General features: G+C 39.3%; 1 long non-coding RNA gene across 1 annotated transcript in view; it reads left to right on the top strand.

The window, feature by feature from the left end:
- Positions 1 to 24,303, top strand: part of LOC135968191 (uncharacterized) — a 193,984-nt gene that overhangs the window by 152,917 nt on the left and 16,764 nt on the right. Inside the window, exon 2 of the long non-coding RNA XR_010582769.1 lies at positions 6,453 to 6,606. This is a non-coding gene — a long non-coding RNA (uncharacterized lncRNA). The remainder of the gene's footprint in view (positions 1 to 6,452; positions 6,607 to 24,303) is intronic.

Raw genomic sequence — 24,303 nt, 5'->3', positions numbered from 1 at the left:
GTAGGTTATGAGCCTATTGGAACAGTTCATGGTATAACTTTTCTTTTCTTCTTCTTCTTCTTCTTTTTTTTTTTTTTTTTTTTTTGAGATGGAGTGTCACTGTTGTCACCCGGGCTAGAGTGCAATGGTGCAAACTTCACTCACTGAAACCTCTACCTCCTGGGTTCAAGCGATTCTCCTGCCTCAGCCTTCTGAGTAGCTGGGATTACAGGCACCTGCCACAATGCCCGGCTAATTTTTTTGTATTTTTAGTGGAGACGGGGTTTCACCGTGTTGGCCAGGTTGGTCTCGAACTCTTGACCTCAGGTGACCCGCCTGCCTCAGCCTTCCAAAGTGCTGGGATTACAGGCATGAGTCACCACGCCCAGTGATGGTATAACTTTTCAAGTGATAATATTTAATCTAAGAGACTAAAAATTTCAGTTGGGGTGACCTCGGAGTTTACTACCACTGATTAGAGAACAACCGGGAGCTCATCCTGAAGACAGCCATGGAATGTGTTTTCATATCCCAGTGAATAAACTATTTGACTTTTTCCCTTTTAAAATGCCTCAGTTTGAAGGCCTCCTAGAGTTTCTCTAGCACCTATGTGTAAAAATTATAGATTGGGTAGGAATTTATCACTTAGTTTTAAGTTGGTTTATATCTAATCATATGTTGTTTAATTAACACACTTCATGCTACACTTAATGCTTTGTATAGTCACAAAACATTAAGAATGTTGATGTCAATATTTAAGAATATGATGAAGAGCATGAAGTTTTAATAAGCCTTCAAATTTATTTCAAAAAACTTTGTGATGAATCTGTATTTTGGCAAGCATCTAATAAAAATTCTTATGTAATGCAGCAAGATCTTACCAACACTTCAGAAATCAATGATAAGAAGAAAAACAAAGATAACAATGATCATATTCCTTTTATGATTTCATTAATTGGGATGAAGCCTATTTTCAGCCCCAGAGTGTCACTTGTTTACTTTATCCCATGGCTCTTTCACTTTATTTACAATCAAAGCTCAAACATTGTAAAAATAATGTAGCTGAATTTTATAAAGGCAAACATTTTAAATAATGAAAACATTTTAAAACCCATTTTCAATATTGAAACACATGTGGTATGAAGATAACCCTGAGAGAGATGGAGCAACTGTGGATCCAGGTGAGCTGGACCTGGGGCCATCAGATTAGCTAATCTATGGCAGTGCTATGCCTCCAGTCTTCTTCTTCCTGGAAAGTGACCTTCCAGAAGGGGTGATGGCTCTCAATTAACATTACCGACAACCCTGGGCTCCCAACTGGGACTTCCACTCTTGAAGATATTACTGATTACTCAACTGGTATCTTGACTATTCTGCTTCTGTCAATATCCTTCTCTGTAGAAAGCCTGTTTAACTCATTCAAGTTGTAGCTGGGTCTAATTTTTCTGTCAGTCTTAGTCTACTGTTGACATGGCCAATTCAGGGACAGAGCATTATAATGTCAGTTAAAAACGTGTGGATTGAATCATGCTTTCTCTCAAATAATTAACTTAAAAAATTTAGTAGTATGTGTTATTTATTAAATAGTAAGAAGTCAAGATTTGTCTTCATATCTTGAAATAGGATTAAGTGCATCAAAATTCATAACACATTCATTTAAAATGAAAACGTGCATTTTTACTTAAAATCACTTATCTGTCAAACAGAAATGATTAAAGTTCCCATGAACGTGGACAAAAACTATTTATACACACAAAAGTTGGGTCATACTGGCTCCGGGGAAAGACTTTTGGAAAATGAAAGGTGTGCCTGGAAGTGAGAGACCTTTTCAACAGTATTACGTTTCAGAAATGTCTAACAAAGCATCTAAGGGATGATCTCCTACAGGTAATTAGTAAGATTAGGCTCCAAAATTCACCTACACATTTTTTTTTTTTTGTACAGGAGCAATGCTGGTTGCAAAATCATCACAACATACTCAGCCCAATGCAAACACAGTGAAATGCTAGTTCCTATAATTTCAATGTGCCTGTTGTCCTAAATGTGATTTCAATTTTAGGCAATTTGACAGGAATAACTAGTATTAGTGTAATATTGTTGACGTCCATTATAATAAATGATTTGCACTGATGCCAAATGTATCTCCAACCTTCATGCTTTTATTCACTTTCAAAGAGCTTATGAAAAATTGGAAATTATCACTCTAAAATATGAATAAAGATACCCATTAACAAAAGAACATCTTGCAAAGTTAAACTTTGTTTTTTAGGGCCCCACAAATTGGCCAAGCCGGGTAGAAAGGTCAGAAAGAGGTAGCTGCACCTCTGTGAGGACTTCAGAGTCTAATCAATAAATGTAACATTTTTGCAGTTTTGCTTCACCTAGAACTAGAGATTATATTTCAAATGCTTTTAGAAAAATTCTACTTTTCTTTTAGGAAATAAGACCTAGCTTATGGAAAACACTGCAGCTGATGTTCAGTTTTTGAAAGCCAAAACCTTTCACTGAGGACAATGATATGAGATATATTATAGTTCTTGATAAGCACAAAGCAGATTTTTGAATTTAAGGCTGGGGAATGGGCAGTGAGTACTGGAAAGAGTGGAAAGAGGACATCAGCTCATTACTAAGTGTTTTAATCATGAAATGTACCTGTCAAAGCTGGGCTGAGAAGTGACAAATCATATAAAATATATTAGTTGCTCAAAATTAATATCCCCACTCATCTGTAAAAGGAGATAGAAAAGTAAAAAGGCCTGATTTCATCTTTCCAAATAAGGTAGCACCTCTAGTAGGGGATTGCAAAGTCCAGAATTAATTTGGGAATCAACCATGGTTTGTAGTTTCAGGAAAAATAAATAAAGAAGGTGGAATGTCTGCAGTCCCTCCTGAAATTTAGTGAATGAAATCCATCTTCACTGGAAGAATATTACATTGCTTCAATTACTTTTCATGCTTCCTATGTCTGTCTCTTCCACTGCAAAAGGCCGTCTGACCCCTTGGTAATGTTCTTATCTGATCTGACAATCCTTTACCACTTTAGAGTCATTTAGAACATTTTGAACATCAGATTGCTATAGCACTAAGTGGACTTTTGATCAGTGTTGCTGATTGATGTCATTTGATTCTGATTGCCCATGCTAAACACATCAAAATACTGGGTAAAATATTTTAAAATAGGCATTAAGTTATAAAAATGTATTTAAAACACATAGTGAAGTTTAAAACAAGATAAATGAGATTTCCCTGTGCCTGAGATGAAGCAGGAATCTCCAGGGGTGAAAGGAGTTGCATCTGCCTGATACACATCTCAGATGTTAGGGTAGACTTTTTAAAGGGAACTGGAAATATTTGCTCACTAACTTAGCATTATGACTAAAAGGGTGCTGTCCACTCCAGGCCAGTAGTGTGAAAAAAGACATAAAAACACCTGGATTTTCGTACGTGGATGCGAGGGCCACATTTGCGAATGTTTTGTCATGGCCCTATTTTGGTGACTCCAAGTAGATTTGATCTTGCAATATCAGGATCAGCTTCATGAAAGCTTCCAGAAAATTTCATGTGCCCTTAATTCCATGAGATGTGTCATTTAACATGTACCCTTTTGACCAGATTAAATTTCTTTTGAAATCATGCATCCTTAATCCTATAAAAACCTTTTCTTGGACAATCTGTGATCTTTATCACTTCAGTATTGTTTCTGTCCTGTTTTCTTACCCTTCTGGGCCTCCAGTGATATGTATGTTGGATCTTTGCGTCACGCCCTATATATCATTTATATGCTTTTTCTGTATTTTCCATTGCTTTTGCTCTCTTTGTTTCTGCTTATTTTTGACCAACCTGTCTTTGAGTATTAATAATTCTTTTTCATGTCTGATCTTCTTGTAATCATATGAATTTAACTCTTAAGTGTAGTTGTTAATTTTTTTCAAGTCCAGCACTCTTGGTTAATTCTTTTCCCAGTTATCTGGAAAAATTCTTCATCTCTCATTTGTTATCTGAAATTATTAATCATAAACTTATAAAATTCAATATCTGATAATTCCAATAGATATTTTACCCATGACTCAGCTTTTATTTTTTATTTTTTTTCTTTGAATCCTATTTCTTGGTGTGCCTCGTTGTTTTTATTGAATGTTGAGCATTGTGTATAATGCATTGTAGAGGCTGTAGGTGATGTTATCTTCCTCCAGTGAATACTCTCATCATCTAGTAGGCAGGAAAAATGGTGGCTGATCATCTTAATCCAATCAGAGACTAAGTTGACTGAGGACTGGTTTGGAGTTTTCTTGGTTTTGTTATTTTAAGGCTTTGTCTCAGTCTGATTTGTCCTCACTCCTAGGGTTTATTACATCAGATTCAAATCCTGGTGTATTTGTTATAGGCCTTTTAAATTATATTGAATTCTACAAAAAGACCAAAGATCAAATAGTATCTATTTTATTGTAGAGATTTGCTTGTTAGAAGCCACTTCTCCCCTTTTCCTACACAATTCTCACCTTATTGAGGTGTTCCCAATGACCTGTTTTAAGCTTTGACTGTTCATTTGAATGAAATGGGCCACTTTAAAAATTACTCAGGCCCAAGTTATTCCCAAGACTAAGTAAGAATCTCTTGGGGTAGGACTCAAGCGTCAGTAATTTTTTAAAGTTCTCCAGCTAATCTGAAAGTGCAGCTGAGCTTGAATGCCACTGTACTGGTCTTCCAGAGTAATCACGGTAGGATTGGCTTCTGCGAGTCATGTGAGACACAGAAAGATAGTCACCTACCAAATCTTTTTCTTCTGTGTGTGTAAAGCTCTTCTAGTTGCTTTATTCTATTCTTCAGGTCTTGTCAGTCTTTACTCAGCACAATTCATGCCAGTGCTAGGCTACAAAGAAATATATATTAAACAAGATCATTTTTCCTTCCTAGTGGGTGGAGATGGACTCATAAGTAGTAAATCCACAGTATGAGAAGTGCTATGACAGAAATAAGCACAGGATGAGGCTCTTGATCTAGTCTTGGGAGATGATAGGCTTGCTGGAGGGGACCTGGTGAGGAAGATGGAGTAATTCAGGCAAAAAGCAAGGTGGGGCCGGGCACAGTGGCTCACACCTATAATTCTAGCACTTTGGGAGACCGAGGTGGGCAGATTGCCTAAGCTCAGGAGTTCCAGACCAGCCTGGGCAACACAGTGAAACCCCATCCCTACTAAAATACAAAAAATTAGCCAGCTGTGACAGCATGAACCTGTAATCCCAGGTACTCAGGAGGCTGAGACAGGAGAATCACTTGAACTTGGGAGGTGGAGGTTGCAGTGAGCCGAGATCATGTCACTGCACTCCTGCCTGGGCAACGGACCAAGACTCTGTCTAAAAAAAAAAAGCAAGGTGGTAAGAGGGCCCAGTGGTAGAGATAAAAGAAACATATAGGCAAATCCTTTAGGCAAAAACTCTAAGGAATACTTAGGGAACTGCAAGATCCCATAATCACTATGTTTGCTTTTCCCTTTCAGTCATCTCCCATTTTAAGAATTGTATTTTCTGATTTCATTGGCTGTGTGTATCGCACTTGCTATATGCTACCTGTATTTCCTTTGATTTTTATCACCTATTTGGATTCTGAATGAGTCAGTTTGGGCTTTCGTTATTATTATTATTATTTTTGCATAGTCTGGTCTGATTTGTCATTCTGATACATGTTTTTATTTTAACCTATGGCACCATCTTATACCTTATATTATTCACATGTGACTGTTTGAAATTATTTCTAATTCATCTGTACAATGTAAATTGAACACCTACTATGCACTGGACATAACTCTAGGTACTCGTGATATAGCAGGGACAAAGCAGTAAACCAAACAGGCAAGAATTTCCATTCTCACAAAACTTGTACTAACTGAAGAACAAGCTTGAGAACTTTTGATCACTGACTACAAGATGTATTTTGGAATCACTCCACTAGGTTATATGCCTACCTTGGTTCACCATCTCTCATCTTGGTTTTGCACTGTGTATGTAAGATCTACTGTTATTTGTGTTCCTGATGAAAAAATCTCTCATGTGTTCTAAGCCAGCAGTGGCAACACCCAGTGGCAACCCCTCACAGGTGTTAATAGATACAGCTCATGCAACCACCTTTTTATAAATAAAGTTTTGTTGGAACACAGTCATGCTCTTGTGTTTAGGCATTATCTATGACTGTTTTCAGGCTATAGCAGCAGAGCTAACAACAGAAGCCATATGACACATAAACCAAAAGTACTATCTGCCCTTTTAGGAAAGTTTGTCAGCATCAATCTATTCTAGATTATTCACTGTTGTCTTTTAATTCCATTCTCATGAGCCCTCATTCTGTGGATGCCTTATCTTGCTGTTGGTTGTTCTGTGTGTTAGAGGGGAACATGTACTCCCTAATGTTTCATGAGCATGGAAGAATCCTAGAGTTCATATCCTTGACTCTTTGTCTCCTCTCTGCTCCTTCTCTAGGGAACGACTTACCCGACTGGAAGAAGGACCTAGACATGTGTGGCTTAGCTCCTTCTCTTTCCTTCTTTTGAATCTGCCTGCCAGTGGAGAGGTGCATTCTTGACTGTTCTTTCTACCCAAGAGAAGCTTAACAGAGAAGATCCTCCTCTGTTGCGTAAGTCTGAAGTTTGAGAAGCAAGTTTAATCAAATTTGCACACATGTGTTCACCAAAAAGCATTAGGACTATAAAAGAGACATGTGAATCTTATCTGCCTGATCCCTTCATATATCTTTCCATTGGTTCTAAACTTTTGGGAAAAAATAAAATGTCATTTATTGAACCCTCCTTAAAAGTTCACAATCTGATGTATCAGCTAGTGGCCTTGATAAATAGATAAGGACTAGAATTTGAAGAGTAAAATACACACTGATGAGTTCTGAGAGTGATTTGGGAAGGCAGGACATGTAGGATTCTAGCCTTGGTGGGACCCAGCCACTTATGGAGGCTTTGTCTGCAAGGTGGCTGTTTCTAAATGGTGTGAATTTTAGCAAACTCTTGTTACAGACTGCCTCCATCCCAGCAAATACTGGCCACTGGACATTTCAGTAAGCATGCAAAGCTGAAGTGAAGTTTCAGCTAAATGGCAAAAGAGTCCTTCTGTGAACAGGTTTCAGTATCAGGATGCTAAAAAAATTTGCTGCTTTTATTCAGTTTTTCAGCAAGGTCTGCAGGCCATGACATTAAATGCAGGTTATGCTACGTTAGCTTCCAAGCTTGCAGCTTGACTTTTCTTAGAGGACTTTGCTTGGGGTGTTTGGACCACCTTAACTAGAAAGAGAACTGACAGTAACTGGGAGTTACAGAAACCCAGCTGGCCAGTTCTCTTGCCTGGAGACCAGACAGACACCAGGTGCAATTTTTATTTCCAAACACCCTGAGGAACCAGGTAGAGGGTAGAACTTTATCTGAAATTATATCTTTTCTCGGCCTTTCCCCTATTCTGTTTTTCCTATCCTCTCTTCATGGATCACTTTATTCATAAATCACTTGCATTCAAATTATTTACTCAGGATTTTTTTTTTTTTTCCTGGGAAAGCATAACCAAAGACAGCATGTTAGAAAAACAAGTGCAGCCGGGCGTGGTGGCTCACGCCTGTAATCCCAGCACTTAAGAGGACAATGTGGGTGGATCACGAGGTCAAGAGATTGAGACCATCCTGGCCAACACGGTGAAACCCCGTCTCTACTAAAAATATAAAAATTATCTGGGTGTGGTGGCGTGTACCTGTAATCCCAGCTACTCAGGAGGCTGAGGCAGGAGAATTGCTTGAACCCGGGAGGCGGAGGTTGCAGTGAGCCGAGATGGCGCCATTGAACTTCAGCTTGAGGACCCAGTGAAACTCCATGTCAAAACAACAACAACAAAAAGAATAGAAAACGCAGAAGAAAGAAGGCTATTGGATCAACCAACAATACTAGCCCTACACGTAGTAGAGATGAAAGGAAATTGTCTAAGTAGAAGGTAAAACTGATTCTACCCAAAAGAAGTCGAAGAAATAAAGAAGAAAATTCTGGTGATACATCCCCTGATTGCAGAAAAAAGTATACTAAATAAGAAATGCTATTCATAGCTCAGAACATTCAAACCTGAAGAAGGGCATTGTCTTGAGGATCACATTGTAGTCATGGATTTTCACTAGGCTTCTAGAAGCTCTAGACTCAGTAACATCAATTGAAATTTCAGCTCAGGAATCTTCTGAATGTGATTCTCCACTTGAAGTGAATGTGGGAACAAAGGAAATTTCCTCAAATAGGCATGTTTTATAGTCCTAACATTTCCATAGTAAGAAGCCACGGAAGGAACCTGAGTGATGCAGAACTGAAAATATCTTTTCAAAAGAGACAGGAAAGCCTATGTCACTTGGCAGAGCCCATCCTAAATACAACATTTAGGTTCCAGAAACAACAGAATCCAAGGGGAACTGCATCGTAAGGGGTTTTTAAAATGGCAGATGGAAAGATATGCATCACAAATAGGATCTGTAAGTTGGCCTGCTAATATTGCTAACTGTTTGCCAAAAGGCAGTGGTATCTTAATACAGTGGCCTGAGAGAAAAGGTGACATGAACAGGTATGTGTTTTTCCCGCATAAAGCCCAGCACCATCATAACCTCCTGGTGGCACTTTTTCCTAAGTGCATTTGTTCTCATAGATTCCAAAAAAGCCTTGCCTCCTGGCCAGACTGAAGTGAGAAAGTCTGCCTTCCTGCCCTCAGGTCCCACAAGCGTCTGCCTTGGTTTTTGCAGCTTCAAAGGTTGGCTTCTGGGAACAGAATTCTGCCTTGGTTCATTTCACTAAGAAGTCAGAGATCACTTGCATTGTCAAAAATTGGGTGTAGAAGAAATACTCTTGTATGTCTACCAACTTTTTGGATTTTTAAAAAAGAGAGGCATATGAGAAGCTAATTTTAATTCTGAGGTCCTGAAGAAACTACATACATTTGCAGGAAAGAAAACAAGGCAAACACCAGCTGCTGAAGAAACCCAAGTATGCCCAGGTTCAGAATAAGACACCTCTATCCAAGACTGAGAAGAATAAAAACTTTGGAAATACTGATTTTAAGACTATAACTGGAGACCTTTGGTGTTTTGTTCTTTGAGCTTTTGCTTATAAGAACTGAAACAGTTTATTTTGTACTATAATGACTTTGGACATTTAACTTGCAGAAGCAAGAGAATTTGACTTTGGATGGAATTATGCTGGACTTTAAATCCTATTGGCTTATAAGGGAATTTAATTTTGAGACATTAATGTCTCTCTGGAAAATTTACACTGGAAGGTGATTGTATTCAAATTTATGACTTATATGTGTTGGCATTTGAAAAACATGATATATCTTGGTGGTGTTATTCAATCTCTTTGCAGAAGCTCTCAGGGGTTTAGTTAGATGTGGTGAGACATTTTGAATGAGACAAAATATGACTTTAGAGTTAATTTAATTGCTGACTCTTCTGATCCATAGTTAGATTCTTCAAGGAGCAAAATTCTATCATATTTACCAGTCGTTATCAGAAAGATCCACAAAACAACCATAGTTAGTACTGGGGAGAGGACTCATGAAGACAGTACTCTAATAGATTTCTGATCTATCAGAAAGGTGTCACTATCCTCCTGGGTGACTCTTGGCTTGACTGTTAAATGTGATGGGCTAACAGAACAAACAGGGAAGACTAGGAGGAAATACTACTCCTTGACTTTTCAGGTTTCCATTTGGAGGTACTTCTCTGGAGCAACTCTCCTGACTTTTTGTTCCATTGGAAAGGAGGGAGGTTTCTGGTGAGTGATCAATAATCATCGATCCACATTTCTTGGTTGGGCAGAGCTAATCTGTCTGGGGATTCTCTTCTTTCTTTTTCTTTTTTCACCCCCAAACTAGTGAAAGTCGGTCTCCATGGTCTGCACACCCAATTTATCCAGTAGTATTCTCAAGTTCTAGATTCGGGGCAGAGAATATTGGAAAGACCTTTTTGTTCTCAGACCCAAGACACACTTTGCAAATATTTTTGTCAGTAATAAAAGTGATATTTTGATTTGTAGTCTGTTCATGTCTCAATGGGTTCAGAACTTGTGCAGGAAAAAGAAGGGTGTTATATATTTGACACGCTGAGACTCCCAAGCCTAGATTTTGATTTGCTGAGCCCTGGCTTGATTTCCTGACTTGATCTACTGCCTATGGCTTGATTATTTTTCTGTGGTATATCACAGAATCATATCCTCTGCCAATTGCCCTTATTACTCTCCTAGTGTCAACAATGTAGACATGACTATACTCTTTTTATTTGAAATAAAATATTTAAAGTGACTTACGAAACCTTAATGGTAAAGTGGAACAACATGTTTGGCACAAGTAAAATGGACAAAATAATTTTTATAGGATGGATTTAGAACCATTCAGGTATTAGACATAGTACAGAGGAAACATTCACCTGTTTGGTTGAATTTTTCACCTTTCATCCAAAGTTTGATATCATGTAGATGCAGTAAAAGAACATTGGATTAAATTCCAACAACTGTGTGGTAGTAAATTCTCATATCATCTCTGATCCGAGCCAGTCCCAGAAATCTGCCCACATGCTGAGGCCGTTGCTTTTCAGTTTGTTCTTGGTCAATTTGTAATACTTTAAAAAATGTCTACATCCAAACTTTATGGAGAGTAAACTTCACATAAAATATATATATAGTTCTTAGTGCTTTTTTGTGACTTCTTGTTTCCTTTCAACCTAGAAAGTAATTCTTCTTTTTTTCATTTTGAAGAAAAATCACACCATTAGGTTTTCAGATTCAAGAGATTTTTTTAAAGTTGCTAAAAGGCACTTATTCTCTCCTATTCACTACATACTGGTTGGGTGATACTGCAGCCCAAGATTTTACCTTTCGTTGAGCAAATGTTTTAGGCATCACAATTCAATATGTTTTTACAGTTCTGTGTTTTCATGACTCCTTATTTGTAATCTGTTGCAATTGAATAAAGGTGCAGGAATGATCTTGCATTAATAAATAAACAAAAAAGATGGATTTGTTCAATCCAGGTGACAATAATCAGAAAAAAATTGTATGTAAAAACTGGTGACCAAATTATAAGTGGATTTTTTTTTGGTCATTTTTCTATTACTGTTATGGAAGCCAGGTATCACAGTGCAGAAATATTTAATTTCTGAGTTTTCTTCTTTACCTTTTCAGCAGTATTTTAAAAGACAGAATGTAAGTAGTTTTTAAAAGAATGATGCTTTATCAGTCAACTAACCACAGGTCTTCTTTGTACTTGAAAGAGCGGAAAATTGACTTCACATCTTTTGAGGTATCTATGTAGGATTTACCTATAAAGAAGGAAAAAATGTTTCAAAGGCAAATACAACACAAGAATTGATAAATCTGATTTCCTACCCAAGGGAAACTAAAAGCTTGACAAATCCTTTGTCAGCTACGAGTTATATTATCAACTGAAAATAAGAAAATACAGATGAAAGCACTATGATTTCATGCAAGTCATGACCAAAGTAACTGTTTATTTGTGAAACATACTGTCTTTTGTTCAGGGCATGAGCTGTAGTATTGTGTGTTTGCCTTTGTAAACAGAGTGTCAGTATATCTAAGAGCAAGACGTTTTATATCCATGGTCTCAGATGAACATCCCTCTCTTGATTTTCTTCATTCTAATGGGTTTTGAAATAATCATTGAAAAGTGGATCACAGCCGTAACTGCCAACATGCAATTTGGTCAAAGAAGCTGTTTAGCTTTCATCCTGTAATCAGAGCTGACAATCTAAGAAGCATAACGGTCTCATGTTTGCTAGATGAGGACTAATAAAAACCCCCAACAGAGTTCAAACAGACACTTAATGCCAAGTCCATCTGGAGAGCTTTTCAAGACCAACTTCTCAGGTGGTGGGTTAACGTGGAACATTATGTGTACACCCTATCCCCACTCGCACACCCATCACACGTTGGAGTGTCTTTCTGATATTTTCCCCCTGACACAATATGGACAACATGGCATCATTATTGGATTGTTTTTGAAAATATTTGAAAACTGAGATAGATTAGAGTGACTACTGAACTCTCAATTTACACAAATCAGTATAAACATGCCCATTTTCAGCCCTGTATCAGTACTGAGAAAGATGAGTACTTTTGTTTCTGGTAAGTTTTTCTATTTAAATATAGCACAAAAAAAGAAATGGGTGGAAATAATAGATGACATTTTGTTAAAGTGCTGTTGAGACATATCGTGAAATCTAGTAATCATTTAAAAATACATATCTCTATATATATTTCAATAAATGCTTTAATAAATTTAATTCGGTATTGGGGTAAGTAATGATGGCAAGTACAACATAGAGGTGGCAAGGTGAACCTCCGGGGTCAAACAGAGCTGAGTTCAAATCCAGGCTCAACTGACCACTAGCTGTCTTGTGTGATCCTTGAGTCGGATACTTAACTTGCTTAACCTTTCTTTCTTCATTTATAAAACAGGAATAAATTACTGTTTTTTCTATTGTGAGGCAAGAATTAAGACACTGTATGTCAAGAATAGATTTAAATTTTAGACTATATATTTTAAGTGCTTTTTTTTTTTTTTTTTTCTTTTTTTCTGAGACGAGTCTGGCTCTGTTGCCCAGGCTGGAGTGCAGTGGCGCGATCTCAGCTCACTGCAAGCTCCGCCTCCCAGGTTCACGCCATTCTCCTGCCTCAGCCTCCCGAGTAGCTGGGACTACAGGTGCCTGCCACCACGCCCGGCTAATTTTTTGTATTTTTAGTAGAGACAGGGTTTCATCGTGTTGGCCGGGATGGTCTTGATCTCCTGACCTCGTGATCCGCCCACTTCGGCCTCCCAAAGTGCTAGGATTACAGGCGTGAGCCACCCGGCCTTTAAGTGCTTTTAATGTAAAACATGAGACTTTAAAATATTACACATGATATTTAAAAAAATTGGAATATAGCCATTAATTGCCTCAGAATTTCTACGGGCTCTGGTAGATATGCATTTTTAACAGGCACCACAGTAGTTCTCACTTGGGTGTCTTTGGGCCTTCCTCTGAGAACCGCTGTCCTAACTTTGATACTCAATGTGTGGTCCGTGGACTGGCAGCCTTGGCCTCCCGAAGGAGCTTGTTAGATAGAAATGCAGAATTACAGCCCCATCTCAGACCTACTGAACCAGGATCTGCGCAATCTTAACAAGATCCCAGTACTTTATACACACAGTAAAGTTTGGGGAGCTCTGATCTAGATGCTTCCCAGTTCCTCTGGGACGGCCTGCTGACGGAGGGGCCACAGTCACCCAGCGGCAGTGTCTGATGGCACCTGGCAGGGACACCGAGCAGTTCATTCCTTTCCTTCCTGAAAAGTGATGGTTTTGATCAATGACTTGAGCCCTTTCAGCTCTGATATTATCAGACTTTTAGAATGGCTCTAACATCAATTTCACCTTTCTCTTTTTCCTTTTTATCCATTTTTTTAAGCCCTTTTCACTTCTCTGGTCTAATTTCAGCTTATACTTAGCTACTCATCAGAACATAGCTGTTAGTAACTTACGCGATCCCTTTCTCTGACACTGAGAACAAATTCCTTCACATTTACTCCACCCCTTCTACAGCTGAAAACTCATTTCTCCTTCGTTTTACTCGCCTTTTTTTAAATGTTCTCGGTCTGGTTTCCGATTTTATTACTGTTTCCCAAAACAAAAATGTTCATAAATATTTGAAAAGCAAACAACTCCCAATCGTGACTCAACAAATAAAATAAATAAGATATAAAAGGAAGGCTAACAGAAACCGATGCAGTTATTGATTTAATCACCACTAATGAACTCAGACATCCCTATGTGCATGGTGCAGAGGCTGAGGATACACAGGTCAGCGGACAGCTCTGCTGACAACTGACTGGGTGTTTCAGATCTATAAACTGTAAGGTTCTTGTTTTGTATAAACTAAGCAGAAATGCAAACCCAGAAATTTGAAGTTCTAAGAAAATCCATCAAACTATTCTACCAAAAGTATCTTCTTTCATTTTCTTTTTTCTATTCTTTTCCCTCTCTTCTCCTCTCCTTTCCTTTCCTTTTTTTTTCCTTTCTTTTCCTTTTCCTTTTTTCTTCTCCTCCTTTCTTTCTCTGCCTCTTTTTCCTTCTTTGTTTTTTATCTTATCATACTCACTTTTTTTCCTTACCAAGTAACAGCAACAGAAGGCATTAACCTAGATACAATATAAAACAAGTTAGGAATACTCTTTTATTTATTTATTTATTTATTTTTAGGTATTTAATAGTGTTGCTTTTGTCATTCAACATGCATAAAATCTGAATTGGGTGAAATAAATCCTCTGGACATTCTCAATCAAATGAATCTTGCATTTTCTTCTTTTAAGTTCTGTGTATGATACTTCTGTGAATTAACAGAAGGCTCTAAGGAACAAACCCTTTTTCTGAATTGTAGCTGGTTTATCACACTCATGATTAACATCGTATCTACATGCTTACATTTTGGCAGCCATTTAAGAAACTTTTCTCCACAGTATTTTCAGAAATCACATATTTATCACACATGCATATTTACTTTATTGTTTTCAAGAACATCCTTTTTGTCCAAAGAACACAATCTGATGCTTGTGAAGGAGCTGAGAATAATTGAGAACATGGAGAACAAAGAAAAAAAGAGGATACATTTCTTCAGGGAAAAAAGTAATGCAGAAAATAAGAACTAGTGGTTTCACAGAAACAGATGTAGCTAAATAATTGTTTTACAGCCTCTAGAAAGACAAATAGAATTCCCAGCTCTTACAACGGGAGGTAGGGAGCAGATTCCAATCTGGAATGTAGGAAAATTTATCATGTTTCATTTTATTCTAAGACACATATTTTTTCCTCCCACATTTTAATCATCTTTAAATTGAGATGCCTCTTATGATAAATGTTCTGGTATTGTTTAATAGGAAGCATTTCCCCCTTTCCTTTCCTAGTGGTGGATAAAGTAGTGATGTGGCTTACAAATAATGGTTACTGAGACTCAGTCGAATATAGGTGCAGGGGTGATTTCAGTGAGGCCGGGACCTGTTCTAGCTCCTGTCCAGAATATTCTAGGGCTGCTCTTACTTAGGTTGCTGAGTCATAAAGATTCATGAACAGAACTTATTTACTCTGTAGCCTTTAACCAGGAGTGGGCACATACCGACTTGTATCATTCAGCGATTTCTTTGTTTAAAATGGGTTTAGTTGGAACTTCTGATAGATCCTGGTATTTGCAGTTCTGCTTGCTAGCTAGCACATCATAGTGCCTTGTATTCACCACTGTTTCTGCTCATTAACCCTTCATCTTTTGGGAACAGACCTGTGCTTAGCTTTAAGATGCAATACACATCTTCATTAAGAACAAAGCCATCTAGAGAATAGAACAGCGCCCTAGCCAACAAACCTTTGCACTTAACAGAACCAAACGCTTCTACACCTATTTCTTTGGCCGCAGATTTACAGTTTCTTCTGATCACAAGACTCTTGAGAAGTGCTTATCTCAGGTGAAGGCTGTACCTGAGTCACGACAGATACCACGCCAGTGACATTTGAGACTTCTGCTTGTCTGTACGTCTTAAAGAGCCGCGTTGAGTGTTGGTGGACCGAGCTGTTGTTTTTGTAGACACTCAATCTTTGTGTCCCCTACACTGCAAGCTTTATGTTGGAAGAACTCTCTTTTATATCTTTTCAAACAGCCAGAAACTTTGGTGCAGTTTAAACTGGAATGCAGAGGGTGTATACCTAGGAGAGAAACTGCTACCTCATGGGTTATATGTACATTCCACTTTAGTAGATGTTGCCAAGTCGTTTTCCACTGTGGGTTTAACAGCAGTATATGAGAAATTCGTTTGCCCCATGTACCGCACCCCCATCTTTGGAATTGCCTATGGTTTTCACTTTAGTAATTTTTGGATTTGTGGTGGCATCTCATTGTGGCCTCAATTTGCATTTGGCTGATGACTAATATACCCATTTATATTCATACTGGCCCATTTGGACACCTGTGTGTGCATGTATATATGATTTTTTTCTTCTGCCATTCAAGTCTTTAGCTTACTTTTCTACTTGGTTACTGTTCTTATTGATTTATGGATGCTATTTATAGAAGTCCTCTTTCTGTCTTATATGTTGTTGAACATTTTTTCTCCCACCCTGTGGCTTGCACTTTTACTCTCTTAATGGAGCATTTTGACGTAGCCCAATCTGTCAGTTTCCCCGTTTATATTTAGTGTTTTTTTGGGTACTATTTAAAAAGTCATCCTCTACGTTGGAATCATGGAGATATTCTCTCACATTATTTTCCCTCTCTTTTTTTTTTCTTTTTGATAGTCTTACTCTGTTGCCCAGGCTGGAGTGCAGTGGCATGACCTTGGCTCAGTGCAACCTCCGCCTCCCAGGTTCAAGTGATTCTCCTGCCTCAGCCTCCCAATTAACTGGGATTACAGGCATGTACCACCATGCCCGGCTAGTTTCTGTATTTTTAGTAGAGGTGGGGTTTCACCATGTTGGCCAGGCTGGTTTTGAACTCCTTACCTCATGCGATCCACCTGCCTCGACCTTCCAAAGTGCTGGGATTACCCGGCCTCTCATGTTATTTCCTGGGAGCCTTATACATTTACATCTCACATTTAGTTCATCATTCCACCTCGTTGTGAAGGTGGAATCATTCCACCTCGTTGACCTATGCCTCCCATATCTCAGCCTCTTCCCTCTTAAGACAGAAGCCTGCTTCTCCAAGCTGTTCAGGAGTACTGACGACTGCCAGCTCGCAGTTGGGCCCTCTCTGGGTTTTCCCCTCCTGTTGCCTCCAGAGAGAGTTGCTTTGTCCCAAGTTCTTCCACTTCCCCAGGAGCAGCCTGCATCTGGTGATTGTTCAACGGATAGTGTAAAGGCTTGGCCCCATTACCTAAATTCTGGGCAGTTCTGCAGGTTCAGCTCAGCTCCAGAGCAACTCATGTGGCCTCTGTTGCAACTGCATTGCGGTTCAATCCTCCCTTCGACTAATCATCTTGACTTCCTCATTTTTCACCTTCTTAATCATGTTGCAATGGATGAAACTTTCCAGGAGATAAACATTCCTTTTTTAAAGATTGCTTTTCTTTTGAAAATTAATTAGAAAGTATGTATTTACATATAATGAATATGGTCATTATTAGAGCTATTAAAATGTTCAAAAACTTTTTAATCAGTGATTTTTAACATTTTACTTTTTTAAAAAATAAACTTTATTTTTTAGAACAGCTCCACGTTTACAGCAAAATCTAGCAGAAAATACCGAATGCTCCCATATACTCCCTTCTGACCACACATGCACATTTCCCACTACTGTTAACATCCCCAGACAGGGGGGCACATTTGTTAAAATCAATAAGCCTACGTTGACATGTGATTATCACCCAAAGCCCATAGTTTACATTAGGGTTCACTCTTGATGTTGTACATTCTGTTGGTTTTCACAAAGGTATAGTGATATCCATCTGTCATTATAGCGAAGCATGATATTTCCCTGATCCCTTTATGGGAGTCACAAAGACCCGCAGCTCTCAACTCCTTGCGGGAGGCAGCACGTGAGTGAATGAGGTGGGAACTGGAGTGCACAAGCACTGGAACGAGCTGGCTACTTCGGTGCTGGCAGGGGCAAGCTCCACTCATTCAGACCTGTTGTGTTCCACCTCTTGTGGAGGGAGCGCACAAGTGAGCAGGTGCAGGAGCTGGGGTGAGTGCTCTTAGGCGCCAGCAGGAACAAATTCTGTGTGTGCCCCATAGTAGTGTCTAGTGGGGGTGCCTGTGACCCCTATGTGTTCCTTTCACCATGGCCTTGGTAGCTCATGCCTGTAATCCTAGTACTTTGAGAGGCTGAGGTGAGTGGATCACCTGAGGTCAGGAGTTCAAGACCAGCCTGGCCAACATAGTGAAACCCCGTCTCTACTAAAAAAAAAAAAAAAATTAGCTAGGCGTGCTGGCACATGCCTGTAGTCCCAGCTACTCGGGAAGCTGAGGCAGGAGAATCACTTGAATCCAGGAGGCAGAGGCTGCAGTGAGCCAAGATCGCACCACTGCACTCCAGCATAGGCAACAGAGAGCAAAGACACCATCTCAAAATAAAATAAAATAAAGCAAAAGTTTAAAAAAAATAAAAAAGAAAGTATTCCCTTTACATTCAGAGATAGTTGAAAGTAGTTATGTCTGAGGGCAAGGAGAGAGTGGTATAAGAGACAGTGTTATAAGCCTCTCTCTGTTACCTCATTTTTTTAACCCTTGTACACATATCATTTGAAAGAGAAGAAAAAGTCACGTCTTATTTAATCCTGCCCTGAGTTTAAATCCAGCGCAACCGGAGATATAAAATCTTGCATTTTTTGCAGTTGTGCCAGTGAGAAAGATTTGGTAAGTGGGCTCACTTGCATCTTTCTCTTTTTTTTTTTTTTTTTTTTTTTTTGAGATGGAGTCTCGCTCTGTGGCCCAGACTGGAGTGCAATGGTGTAATATCAGCTCACTGCAACCTCTGTCTCCTGGGTTCAAGTGATTCTCCTGCCTCAGCCTCTCGAGTAGCTGGGATTCCAGGTGGATGCCACCATGCCCGGATAATTTTTGTATTTTTTAGTAGAGATGGGGTTTCACCATGTTGGCTAGGCTGATCTCGAACTCCTGACCTCAAGTGATCTGCCTGCCTCAGCCTGCCAAAGTTCTGGGATTATAAGCATGAGCCACAGCGCCAGGCCAGGCTCACTCATATCTACATTATCTTTCAGTTATCCAAAGCCTAGATAATCCTTAGAAGTAAAATAATCTCAGTCCTTAAGGCTTGGCTTGCTGAACATAGTGATGAGTACATACTGAGGACACATTCTAGCCCCTTGATTGTTTCTCAAACAACCTTTATTGAGTGTACTTCTGATAGTCACTGGGAAGCTGAAATGACACGCACTTCAGTCATGATGGTGAATTTATGCCACATTTTTAGCTGGGGCCCCATTCTCTTAGACAGAGTCTCAAGTCTATCTCCAGAGTCTTTATTTTTTTCAGGTGGGGCTGTGTAGCTGGAAAAGACTCTAGACTTGACTGTCAGTCTGAGAGATGCGTGGTGTGGGAAGAAAGAGTATGTCTAAGAGGGACTGAGATCTTGATTGCCTTGGGAATGGCTAAATTAAAGGGTACTTAAGATAGTTTTCAAGGAGTAAGAATGATGACTTCATAGGGAGATACAATGTTTCTCTGTGGCCTGGTCATGGTCATGGCTGAGGAGTTGAAATATGTTAATCTTTTCTATTGATGATGACTCGCTAATTTTTATTGGAGAATTTCTGAGCCTTCCTAGAGTTATTTTTATTTCCATATTGACTATGGTTTTCTTACCTCTTTAACACGGTTCACATTTTTTATATTTTTCTGTTCTAGAGACCATGTATGGGTGCCTAGTTTCATTCTTTTAGTAAGAAATGGCTTGGATAGTCAACTAGGCTGAAGCAGGCAAGGTGCCCACGGACCAGGTGTAGTGATACCAGCCAGTGGTGGAAGGGACACTGGCTCTGCGATGAGAGATGGCCACCGGGTGAATTCCTCTACTTCCCTGGGGCAATTCCTCTACTTCTCAGGCATCCATTTTTTAAATTTGAAAATGGAAATAATGCTACCTCCTTACCTCCCAATATTGTTGGGAACGTTAAATGAAATAGTGTCTAGTGGAATATTTGCTAAATTTCCAAGACTAAAGGAATGTTAGAAGTTATTATGAGGATGGGGAGAAATAAGAGAAAGCTTCGTCAATTAGTTGATTAGAAATGTAATTTTTGGAACTGTTTCCATTGCTTTAATCTTGTTTGATTTTTTACTATATTTCAAATAGCAAACAACTGAGAGGACCCTTTCCTGAGGGTGAAGAAGGCTACATTGGGCGTCTATGAGCTATGATTCGATAGAGACCCTGGGAAATTATTTTTATCACAGGGGTTTGTTTTGATGGTACTTCTGAACCATTATTATCTGTGTTAGCTCTATCCGGGCACTTAGTACCACATGGATAGAGTATGATAAAAAATGTGTTCCGGGAATTACTCTACACAGATGACCTCATGTGAAATTGACTCTAGTAAGCCACTTGAAGTCAGTAATAACAGAGGGGAGTTTGTGGCGCTCCATTATTCTCAGAAAGCAGTTACAAGTGTCTGAAAAGAAATCTTGGCCACTTTCATAGTACTGCCTATTCCATAAGCTCTGTAGACTCAACTTGCAATTCTCTTTGATAGCGTGAGAATAAAATCAAAGGATTTATGAATGTCTGCCATGTGGGAGCTATTTTTAAAATTTAGAAGATACTAATTGACCATATATCATGTGCCAGGAGCATTGCTTAGCACTGGGGAGAGATGTCTAAGATGCAATCTCTTCACTCAAAGAGTTCATAGTCTAGTTTTACCCTTAGGTAGCTATAATAAAAAAAATAAGAGACTGGAGCATTCAAGGAGCACTCAGTGAAGTGGGGGTACACTGACAAGCAAAGGACCGTTAAGAAAAACCTTTGTAAGATGTGCATCACTTGAAGAGACCCTACAAAGTGTCTCTTACTCATAACGGCATCTTCACTACATGCTGCTAAGTCTTCTTATAATGTTAGAAATCACTTTGTTAGATCTTCCATGTATCCCTAAGTAGAAACTGCTAATTTTCTGCATCCCCAGATCATGTGTTAGAGCTTTAAATGTCTGTCAAATCATGGGCTAACGTTCCTTCAGTTTTTGTATTCTGAGCTATCGATTTCCAATTTAGAACCTGTAAATGCTTTCTCTTCATTTTCAGAGCCCTTTTTATGACCAGTGAGGATCTGCCTTTAAGCATCAAGCACCTCTTTCCAAATACCCGCAGTTACAATGTATAACATGTCTTTGACATTGCTTAGAAGGGGTTATTGGGGCCATCTACGTATATTTCAGGGCTTGTAGTCTATCAGTGGACTATGCCCTTCGTTCTTTCCTTTACATATTTGCTTCTCAGTAGAATTCATTCAGAGGCACTTCTGTGACAGCTCTATCAGCCATAATACTCCTGAAACAGACTCATGTCTTTGAACTTCAGAGATCTAAAAGCAAGAAAGTTCTTGTGATCCTCAACCAATAGCTCAGGAATTCTCCTCTGTACTTGTCCAAAAAAATTTGAAACTTTTTTTTTAATAGCCAGCCTCCTCAAATGTTGGGCAACATGACTGCTTTTCTTGATGCTTTGCACTTCACAATGTACTTTAAAAAAATAGCTCAAGATGTGAGTTCTTAGGTACTTGATGTATTATTCAGAACAAATTCGTTTGAAGGTACATCAAGACCTTACTGTCGGAGCCACTATTTCATGTTTCCTTTGTTTTAATTCACTCAGGATCTGGGTCTGAGAGTCTAGAATTCATAGCGATGTGTTCATTCTGTTGAGGAAAAGTGTCTTTTGAAACATCATTCAAAAAAGCAGAAGGCTTGCTTTCCTTTCTTTGTAGCCTTTGCTTAAAGAACTTAGTGAATTGAGTCTACTCAGAACTTTCATGTGGCCTGAAAACGGTATCTATACCTTTCCACCACACCCCACACTCTTGCATCGTTTAACCATTGCCACAAGTGAGGAAGGCAACAGGATCTTCAAGAATCCACAGTTTTGACCATTCACTGAGTACTGGCGTTCATATTCTCAAAGGGTTAAAGTATTTAATGGGACTCTTTATGTCCTAATCTGGAAAAATCATATTCAATAACAATTTAGAATTTGGAGTCCCCTTTAATTTTCTCTCTTGCAAATTTGACTAGCAGTTAATATGAAATGGAGTTAGCATTTGTGAAAGTTCCTGCAAAAGTCAAATTAGACACAGTAGAAAATGTAGCCTATGCCTCATGGATATCAGCATTGAAGTGTTGTGAAGTCAGACTAAAGCAACCTTCAAAACGTGTTTTGTTAGAGCTCAGCATGGAGGCAATGCTTTTGACCTTGACTGTTAATTTGCAAAATGATGCATCCAGAGCAGTATGGTAACCAAGGGAAAAATAGCCGCCTTCTTGGCCCCTTGCCTGAGAGCACAGCCTCAGAGTTATGTTGGCAAATTGAAGCAGTCAGCCTGACGTCAGAAACCATGCTTCAGTGTGCAAGAGGTGATTGTGAAAGGCAACAGTCACCAGGATGCTTACATTTTAGGTGAAGCCACTATAAGCTGACTTCCTGCATCATAAAGAAAAACTAGGGGAAGCTGGTTGTTTTCCATTCAACAGTGTGCCTGCCACCCACTCAAATCTCTGCTTCCTTACAATAACGTGTATTCAATATGAGAAATATAGATTGACTCTTTGCACCTCATTAAGCTCATCCTCTTGTCTTCCAAGCAGGAGCTTATAAAAACTGTGGTAACTGCTTGAAATTATGTCACTGTCCACTGAATAAGTAAATGCAGTTAAAAAATCTTCGTAACAGTGTTGTTTGAGAAGCTTTATAGCTAAGTTTTTGCTTTATTCGTAAGGCTTCATTGGTACAACCTGCAAGTAGCAGAGGTCAATTCTTTCCACATTTCTTGTGTGTGTATGTGTGTGGGTGTGTGTGTGTGTGTGACAGAGAGAGAGAGAGAGAGAAAGAGAGAGAGAGAGAGAGTAGGGTCTTCAATGTGCCTGGGAGTCATGGAAACAGCATAATTTGGCTTGGCAATGTGTTCCTTTATAGTAGAATTTTCCTGAAGATTGCAGTAAGATATTATGGAAAGAATTCTAAACTTGTTTTTGTATCTTACGATTTTGTGATCTTGGAAAGGTCACTTGGATGTTCTGATCTGGAATTCAGTTTCCTTGTTTATGACAGCAGGCTTGGATTAGAAAAAGTCTCAGCTTTCAACTCCAAACTCTGTTATATTCTACTGTACTATTAAAGTGAAGATGTACAGCCCTGTGTAACAAACACATGCACGGGAGTCCGACTAACCTGGGTTTTAATCTCTGCTCTGTTCCTTATTTGCCATATGAACCTAGGAAACCTTCACTTTTCTGATGGTCGATTTTTTCATCTTTAAAATTGGAATGATAGCATTCCTTCAGGATGGTTGGAAGGTCTAAAAATAATATGTCAGGGAGATAGTATGGTCCCTGGCACAGAGTAGGTATTAAATATTGATAGTTCAAATTATTGACACTATGATAAAGATTAGTGTTTTTTAAGTTCGACAATCAGGTGGAACTGAGCTTAGAGGATATGGCTGAATAAAGAGGTGGTTGTTAAATAGGCCAAACGGACCTGGTGACTTTAGTTCATGATGGGACCAGTGTTTGCAGAGCATTTGCATAACTGTGCAAGGTTCATATACTCAGTGTGTGGCAAGTCAATACATTGAGATACCAAGTTGCAGCAGAGAAAGAGATAGAATTGCAAGGCAACTAAATCAGGAGATGGGAGGAAACCGAAAAGCTACCCCCCAAGAAATCTGGGGATAGAGATTTTAAAGGGTTTAAATGAGTGGTGGGAAGAGGTGTGGAGATCAGTGATTTATCAAAGAGTGCAGGGTGAAGTCGTGGGATGGGGACATGAAGGAACTGCATTTTTTTGCTGATTTGGTTTCTTGGTGAGGGTCTTCAGACTGGTTGGTATTAGCTACTCGCTGGAATCCAGAATCTGAAAAACATCTCAAGTAAAAAGTCTTAGGCTTCTGACATTCAAGATGTTGTCTATGAAAACCATGAGGAAGTTGGTGACCTACGCCCCAGTCTATGAGACTTTTGGTTAGTAAGCAGCTCCAGTGAAGTGCGTCAGAGGGAGGCTTGATTAATGCTTAATGGTATTTCAGTCTAGAGCCTGGCAGCCTATTTTTATTAACCCTGTGGAAAGGAATTCATTTGGGATTGAAGACTCTATGTATTTTATTTATTTTGTTCTTCCCGATTCCTTAAGAAAATGTTTCGGCCGGGCGCGGTGGCTCAAGCCTGTAATCCCAGCACTTTGGGAGGCCGAGACGGGCGGATCACGAGGTCAGGAGATCGAGACCATCCTGGCTAACACAGTGAAACCCCGTCTCTACTAAAAATACAAAAACTTAGCCGGGCGGGGTGGCGGGCGCCTGTAGTCCCAGCTACTCGGGAGGCTGAGGCAGGAGAATGGCGTGAACCCGGGAGGCGGAGCTTGCAGTGAGCTGAGATCCGGCCACTGCACTCCAGCCTGGGTGACAGAGCGAGACTCCGTCTCAAAAAAAAAAAAAAAGAAAATGTTTCAAAGAAAGCCCTTCTGCCTCTCTGCTCTGCTGTCCCCAGCTGTCACAAAGATAAACTCAGAGTCATACGGGGGCAATCAGTCCCAATAGCCATGT

This window comes from Macaca fascicularis, chromosome 18 (genome assembly GCF_037993035.2).
Source record: "Macaca fascicularis isolate 582-1 chromosome 18, T2T-MFA8v1.1".
Lineage (NCBI taxonomy): Eukaryota > Metazoa > Chordata > Mammalia > Primates > Cercopithecidae > Macaca > Macaca fascicularis.
Note: the sequence above shows the minus strand (reverse complement) of the source record. Positions and strands in the feature narration are given on the sequence as shown.